Consider the following 8,058-nt stretch of genomic DNA (forward strand, 5'->3'; position numbering starts at 1 on the left):
CAATGACAGGCTCCAAGACGGAGTCGCTCCTGCTTTCCTCAGCTGGCGCCAACACTGGGACAGCGATCATCACTGAAGCCAAACACCCCGTGTGGAGTGCACATCTGTGTGGTTTGTCTGTGTCTCTCTGTGTGTGTGTCTGTGTGTGTCTCTGTGTGTCCGTGTGTCTCTGTGTTTCTGTGTGTGTGTGAATCTGTGTGTGTGTCTCTGTGTGTGTCTGTGTGTGTGTATCTCTGTGTGTCTGTGTGTGTGTGTGTCTGTGTGTGTCTGTGTGTGTGTATCTCTGTGTGTCTGTGTGTGTGTCTCTCTGTGTGTGTGTCTCTGTGTGTGTGTGTCTATGTGTGTGTCTCTGTGTGTGTCTGTATTTCTGTGTGTGTCTGTATTTCTGTGTGTGTGTGTCTGTGTGTGTGTCTGTGTCTCTGTGTGTGTGTCTCTGTGTCTGTGTGTGTGTGTCTATGTGTGTGTGTGTGTCTGTGTGTGTGTCTCTGTGTGTATGTGTCTGTGTGTGTGTCTGTGTGTGTGTGTCTGTGTGCGTCTCTGTGTGTGTGTCTGTGTGTGTGTGTCTGTCTGTGTGTGTGTCTGTGTGTGTCTCTGTGTGTGTGTCTCTGTGTGTGTGTCTGTCTGTGTGTGTGTATGTCTATGTCTGTGTCTGTGTGTGTGTGTCCCTCAGACCCCGCACACTTGCCGGTAGCAGACAGCAGAAGTTGCTCCGCTCCCGGGGTACCTCCGCCCCCACCCGCCTCCCGCTGTCACCAATGAGTGAGGAGGACGGAGCCTGAAGCCCAGAGCCTGCAGCCCGACCTCGGCCAGGATCCAGGCTCCAGGAGGCCTTTGTCCTCTTTGCCCGCAGCTCCCAGAGGCTGTTTGCAGAGGATTCGGAAGACTGACCCTTGTGCTTCTAGAACTCCACCCCAGCCCCGGCCTGGAAAACAGACAAAGAGGGTTCTCTTGGGGCCCATGGGGGTTCTCCTGGGGGTCAGAGGGAGCCCCGCCTCCAGCAGCTCCTCTTGGCCCCTGGCTGCCCACCCCCAGCTGCATGGCTGAATGTTCCTCAAGGCCCCGGGGCTGGCCGGCCCCTGCGCCCTGATCGGCGTCTGGCAGGCCCAGGACGAGGGCCACCGTCCAAGGACAGGACAGGGGAGGGGCCAGGCGCAGCGCTGGTCAGTGCTGCGGAGGAGAAACCGCTCACAGCGCACATGCGAGGACCCTGCATGGCTCAGCTAGGACGCGGGTAAGGAAGGGGTTAGAGGCCCTGAAATGTTCCAAAGGCCGTGAGGCTGACATCTGACCACAGACCAGATGAAGAGCAGGAACCAAGCCCAGGATAAGCAGCCCCTCCCTCAGCCTGGACCCCAGGGCTCAGGTGTGGCATGTGCCTGGTCTCTGAACTTTCTGGAACCGCCGAGAAGAAGCTCACGGGCACCAGGCCGGTTCTGCCAAAGGCCCTTGAGGGTCTTGGCCCTGAGTTCCCAGAGCAGCAGAAGGAAACCTGCAGGGAGACCCCGAGTCGTGGGAGTCTGAAGTGCGTGGGCACGTGGGGTGCGGGGACACAGGAAAGGACGTCTCTCCCCAGAGGGCACCCGATGGACCCTGGACGGACATCTGAATGCGGGGGCAGAGCGGTGGGGGGTTTAATCCCACAGCTCACTGGGTGTAGTACGTCAACTCTCCTGAAGATAGGAGCCTCTCTCCCCTCTGAGAGGGCTGTGAGGATTAAATGAGATCACACTTGTGAAACCCCCGGGCATTAGGTCTGACCCCATGAGGGTTCAGGATCAATGCTAGTCTTCCTTCCACCCATCCATCCATCCATCCATCCACTACTGCAGGAATAAATCAAATCACAGGAGAACTGCTCACACACAAACAAAACTCTTCAACAGGAATAGCTTCCACCAGTGGCACTTGGGAATTAGCTCCTTTCTGTTGCAGAATTAATTCCTTGCCCCTGACTTGCTAAAAGGGACATCTGTTTCAGTCCTGAGGAGACTGGACCCCTTTTCTGGTGCCCACCTCCTCTGGAGCTGGCAGCTGGGAGGGGGTCGCCTGACAGTGTCTCCTGGTTGGGGAAAGGAGGGTCAGGATGGAAGGTTGATGGAAGGAGGTTGATGGAAGAGACAGAACTGATGTTCACAGCAGGCCCTGCCTTAGTCTGAGGAAGGCAGGAGAAGAGGAGGATATGGAGGAGAGCAGGCAGCTGGGGCAGAGGTGTGGGGGCCGGGCAGGGTGCCAACTGGGTGGGGGGCCCTTGTGGGGGTTTATTGCAAAGCCCACGCCCGGGCACAGTCCAGCCCCATTCAGGAGCCGGTTCTCAGGGATTCCTTCATGGTTCCCACAGCAAACACCGAGGCATCCTCCAGGCCCCACGGAGTCACGCGTGGTGGGGACGCTGCCCGGGTCCTCAGCATCTAGGGTGATCCGCATGCGAGGCTCACACGGTGCGCGGGCCAGCGGCTAGCACCTGGGGACAGTGAGCCTGGGGGCCCCTGGAACCACTGCCCTCGGGAACAAGAACCAGGCGTGCTCACCTGCGTGCAGGACCCTTATTCAATGCGGGCACTTAGCGTCGCTCTGGCCTTGCCGACTGGTACCAGCCCGGAGTCACCTGGCCTCCGGTCCCGACAGGTGATCGGAGCCCACCTGACCGCGAGGAAGCCCCGCGCGGGGGGTGGATCCGGGACTGGGCCTCGCTGGGTCCTGCTTCCCCGGGGAGGGGGGTGGGGTGGGGGCCGTCGGCTCCGGTCACCGCGGCGGGCCGACTGCGCGGACAGCTTCTCAGGGTCCAACCCCCACCTGAAGCTGATTCCTGAAAGGCAGAGGAGCCGGTGCAGGCGGCCGGCGGACTGACCAGAGCGGCGGCTGGGCGGCGGGAGCGCGCGGTACCCGGCGGCGGCTGGCGTCCCTGCTGGTGCCGCAGCGCGGGTGCGGAAAGCGGCCGCCGGGCGACGCCTCTAGCGCGTCCACTGCGGGGACTCCAGTCCAGGCTGCTGGGGGCTCCTGACCCCGGGCTCCAGTGTGCCCCAAACCCCAGCCGGACGCTGGGAGGGACGCAGACTCACCGGCCTCCCCTCCCTACCCTAGCAACCCCCTCCCCGCTCCAGGACTGATGTTTGTTCTGAAACACCCAAGATGCACAGAGCCGGGGGCTTTGGGTTCGTGGGAAGGAAGAATTCAGGCAGGCTCCACCCGAGGTGACCCCCAAGGAGAGACACAGAAACAATGGCCCAACAGAGGCTGGCTGCAGAGAAGGTGGGAGAAGGCCCCACCCTTCCCTCACTTGGGTGGAGTTGCCTGAGCTCTTGGTAGATTTCCTGTGTAAATTACAAATCTAAAACCCCTGCCCCTTCCATAGACTTGGAATAAGGTATCACTCGGATGAGGCCTCCAGACCAAGTGTCTGAACCCTGGTGACATCACGTCACTGCTTTTTCCCCACCGTATCTGAAGGAACAGCCTGGGAGAGGTTGATCACCTTGCCCAAGGCGCTTTGGGGACATGGTGGCCAAGGCCAGGCAGGATCCTGGGGACAAGACCTGAGCCCGACCACCATTGCCACACGCCTTCACCCCAGATCTGCAGAGACCCCGCTGAGCTCCAGGCGCCCTGCTCCTAGGTCTCCTCCCTGTCCCTGGTTCTTACAAACGTCCCCCAGCTAAGGGGCACATGCGGATCTCAGCACGATCCAACCCACCTTCCCAGGGCACCTCACCGGAGGACAGCTGTCCCCCACTCCACCCCCTGGGGGCAAGTGGGAAGCCCGCCCGCAGGGGAGGGGATGCCGAAGAGCTGCCAGCCGGCTAAGCCCTCAGCAAACAGGACGCCAGGAAGCCGTGAAGACAAAGCTGGAGAGCCTCCTCCGCCACGTGTGAGGCTGGAGAAGCTCTCCTGTGAGTCTTTGCTGCCTTTGCTGCCTTGCTGCCTTTTCTGGATCCTTCCTTCTGCCTTCCCTGACCAGAAAGAAGGGAATGTCCTGAAAAGCAGTTTCATATACACCTGTTGATGTGTGCCTCACAAGCGTCCTGTGAACCCCTGTGCCTCTATTACTGCTTCAGGAAGAGACAGATCTGGCAGTTCCCTGGTGGCCTAGTGACTGGGATTTCGCTATGAAGGTCTGGGTTCGATCCCTGGTCGGGGGGACCAACCTTTGTGCCTTGAGGCCTGGCCAAAATACAAAAAGAAAAAAAAAAAACCAGAAAGGCAAATCTGCAAACAGCCAGAATTTAGAAGTCATGCTGAATGTGAAATTCAAGCTATCTGGGAGGACTGTAATTTACATGACAAGGTCACAGGTGATGTGAAAGAGTGGTCTGAAGTACCCTTTATACCAAAGGAAAGATGAAATTTCCATAGAAGATGATGAAAACATCAGAGCTTTCTTCCACATCTGAGTTCATGGATTCCTGCATTTTCCCCACAGACTCCAGGTTAAAACCACAAAGTGACCCTCCTGTGTGGACTGTAGCCTGCCAGGTTCCTCTGTCCATGGGATTCTCCAGGCAAGAATACTGGAGTGGGATACCATGCCCTTCACCAGGGGATCTTCCTGACCCAGGATTCAAACCCGGGTCTCCCACATTGTAGGCAAGATTCTTTACCATCTGAGCTACCAGAGAAGCCCAAGTGACCCTCAACAGGCATTTAAATTTAAAATTAGAGAAGAGGAACATGTCGGTGAGGATCTCCTCAAAGAGATGAGGATCTGTCTGGAAACCTTCGCTGGTCTGGGTGTCTGAGCCCAGACTTTGCAGCCAGACCTCCTCCCCCTGAATCCCAACTCCTCCACTAGTGCCGTGTGACAGGCAGAGCCTCTGTGCCCTCTGGGCCTGTGCTGTCTCCTTCTGCAAATGGGGAAGCAGAAGTCCTGTCCCTCTAGGGCTGCTGGGCAGGGAGCTGAGGGGGGACAGGGCGGCCTCTGCACCGTGGCTGAGGGGCAGGCTGCTGCAGTCTGATGGAGGTGTTGAGAGAATGTGCCAGGCCTGGGGGCTGCTTTCCTTTCCCTTCGGGCCTGCCTTTCAAGAAGTGGGGTCCTGGGGATGTCTGGCTCTGGCCATTCCTGAGTTGATCTCTTAGCCTGGAAGGCCTCCCTCCCTTAACCCCTCCTGGCCAGCTCTCACTCAGCCTTTATACTTAGCGCAGATAGTGCCTCCTCTGGGAAGGCTTCCCTGAAGCACACCCTCCAATGGGCTTGTGCCTGAACACAAGGCGCTAGACCTGTTACTATCAGTGCAGTTGCAACAGGCAGCTGCCTCCATCAGCTTCTATATCCACTTCTCATGGGGAGCCCCTGGCTGATCTCTGGGCTCTTCATTTCTCTGGTGTCCAAGGATCCATCTGTGGCCCAGGCCTTGGCAACTGTATGCTGAGTGAGTGAATGGGTGAATGAATGATTGAGTGGCTTCCCCAAGCCCCTGAACACTCAGAGAATCCTGGAATTGAGCCTGGACAGCTCAGGCTCCCTGGATGGCCTTGCAGCAGAGAGCCGGGATGGGGCCTCTGGGAGTCCCAAATCCTCAGAGATTATGGGATCAGCCAGGGTCTGCATGGGCAGGCCTTGCATCCTGTCAGAATCACCCAGCCCTGGGTTGTCGGACCCCCTCCTGCCTCCTCCTACAGCTCCAACCCAGAGGCCTCGTCCCCACGAGCTCAGAAGGCTTTGTTCACATCCCAGACCAAAGAGCACCCTGGACCCACTGTGGCTTCAGAAGCTGGATTTATTGGTGGATTCTGATTCAGGGCTGCAGTCAGGTCCCTGCCGCCTTGTACCCACCATCAACCAGATGGCCTTGGCAGGGTAACCCACAGATCAGACCTGGGAGCTCAGGAATGGTCATTTCTCTTCGGTTGAGGTGCTATTTGTTTAAGAATCAAGGATAACCCCATCCAAAGCCAATGCTGGTAATGCCCAGAAGCCTGTAGTGGCCATAGACTCTGGTGAGCACCTTGTCACTGTCATCAGGGAAGACAGCAAAGGTGTTGCCAACTTCCTTCCCAAATGGGAACCAGTGCCCTTGGTTTGTGTATATGACCAAGTAGCGGAGGAAACTCCTATAGGAGCCGTAGATTCCTGTAATGTGTTCTTCTGGCTGCAGAATGATTTCCTGAGGTGTCCCGCCTGGGGCTCCGTATTTCTCACTCTAGGAAGAGCCATATCTCACCTGGATACTGAGAGGAAGGGGGAGCTTTGAAGGTCCAGGATATGGGTGACCCGCAAATCCCCAATCCTCTAAACACCGCCCCCCCCCTCAAATGTCACCAGCAAGGCCTATCACTGCAGCATAAAGGCCTGAGCACATGACTTTTTTGCCTTCCTGGTCTCAACCCCTGCTCTGACACTTTCAGGCTCTGTGATTTGGGGCTTGTTACCCAGTATCTCCGGGCCTCAGTTTGCTCATCTGCAGTGTGAGAGTGATTTTGTGGAGCAGTCACTGAGATCTTCCATCAGGAGAGCTCCCCGAGGTGCCCAGTCACCAGGGCCCTCAGGAGGTGCAGCTGGTCTCACGACTCGGAGCGGGGAGCTGACCCCGGGCCCAGCATTTGCAGCCCCAGTCACTGTACTAGACCAGGTGGGGGTCCCAGGAGCAGGTGACCCGTATCTGTGACCTTCCCCCACCTCAGTGTCCATCCCAGAGTGTCCCCTCCTCACCTGGCCCCGCCCACACGCTGGCCCCGCCCACACACTGGCCCCCATGGTGCCTGCTGCTCTGGCCCATTCCTTCTCCCCAGGTCCCTGGGACCCTGTAAATGCAGAGCAAATATCTACCCCAGGCCTGGAGCAAAGCCCTCATTTAACCATTAGGGGAAGACTCTGGGCTTGCTGCCGCTACACTTCTACTTTTCAATTAGTGGTCCTCCTTCCTTTTCTCTTTGACCCTAACTTGGGCAGAACTTCTGCTTTTCCATAAGTATTCTCAAACTGAGAGACCGTTTCCGGTTGAGCTGAGTTGGAGTTGAAAGGAGACAGTGGGGAGAAGCCCCCCTCCCTTTCGGTCATCCCAGGAAGCAGAGGCCGGACTTGCAGGAGGAGAGAGGAGGGGACAGGGCTGGGGAGCAGGGGAGGAAACAGCAGAGGAAGAGGGACAGACAAAAGGTGCTGGCTGGGGGCTCCAGGACCCCAAGACCTCAGCTGACTCAGGAGACATCAGGACCCCAGTGAGGGTGGTGGGAGGAGGGACCAGCCCCCTCCCCAGGTTCCCGAGACAGGGGCAGGGGCTGGGATGCAGTGAGGGGCTTCAGGCCCTGCTCCTACTCACCTCTTGATTAGGCCCAGAGGACCTACAAACACTCGAATTCCGGTGATATTGTTTTGGAAATCTCTAGAGGTACTGAAATAGGTACCTCCTCCAGGCCCATACACCTCTATTAGATGAAAGAACCAGGTGGGGAAGAGAAAAAAAATAAACACACAGTGACATGTTGGCTGTTTCTGCCCAGAGGAGGACACAGCCCCTCCAGACAAGGGGCAGGCCTGAGAGCAGAGTCCATCTGTGACAAGGGCTGGCCCAGACCTCAGCCCTGGACGGAGGGAGGGGAGGGACGGGGCCTCCAGGGGGATGGGCTGGGGGGACCCCCAGCCAGACTTACGCTGTGCCCAGCAGGTGGGGCTCCACAGGAGGGCTAGGGTCAGCCACAGCAGCATGGCATCTGGCTGGAGAGTCAAGGGCTCCTGGGGGGAAGAGGACAGCCCATCCCATCTCAGAGAGGGGCCTCCCCTGACCTCGTGCGCCAAGCCTGGGAGGGGGGGGCCTTACCTGGCCTGCAGAGTCCTGTGGTCCCGTCCTGGTGCTGGGAGTCTGCTGGTGCCTGGAGGTCCTCCGCTGGGCCTTTTATACCCTCCTGAGCCATATGGGCCCTCCTCCAGGAGGAAGGAGCAAAGGGGTCAGCAGGGGGCAGGAAGGAGCTGGGAGGGGGTCTTCCTGGGGGAATCCCCAGAGCCATCCAGGGGGAGGCTCCCGGATGAGCTCTGGGGTTGTCTTGGCCCCGCAGCCTGCACAAATACAAGGAGACAATGACCGGTATTTTCCTCTCACCTTTGGGTCTCTCTTCTAGGCCCCTGCACTT

General features: G+C 58.2%; 1 long non-coding RNA gene across 1 annotated transcript; it reads right to left on the bottom strand.

Moving 5' to 3' along the window:
• Positions 1-5,695: 5,695 nt before the first annotated feature.
• On the bottom strand, positions 5,696-7,813 carry LOC122702323. Its single transcript, XR_006343209.1, has 4 exons — positions 7,749-7,813; positions 7,582-7,663; positions 7,251-7,356; positions 5,696-6,162 (listed from the first exon to the last, which is right to left on the bottom strand). It is a non-coding gene; the product is annotated as an uncharacterized LOC122702323 (long non-coding RNA).
• Positions 7,814-8,058: the final 245 nt, after the last annotated feature.

Source organism: Cervus elaphus, chromosome 10, assembly GCF_910594005.1.
Source record: "Cervus elaphus chromosome 10, mCerEla1.1, whole genome shotgun sequence".
Classification (NCBI taxonomy): domain Eukaryota; kingdom Metazoa; phylum Chordata; class Mammalia; order Artiodactyla; family Cervidae; genus Cervus; species Cervus elaphus.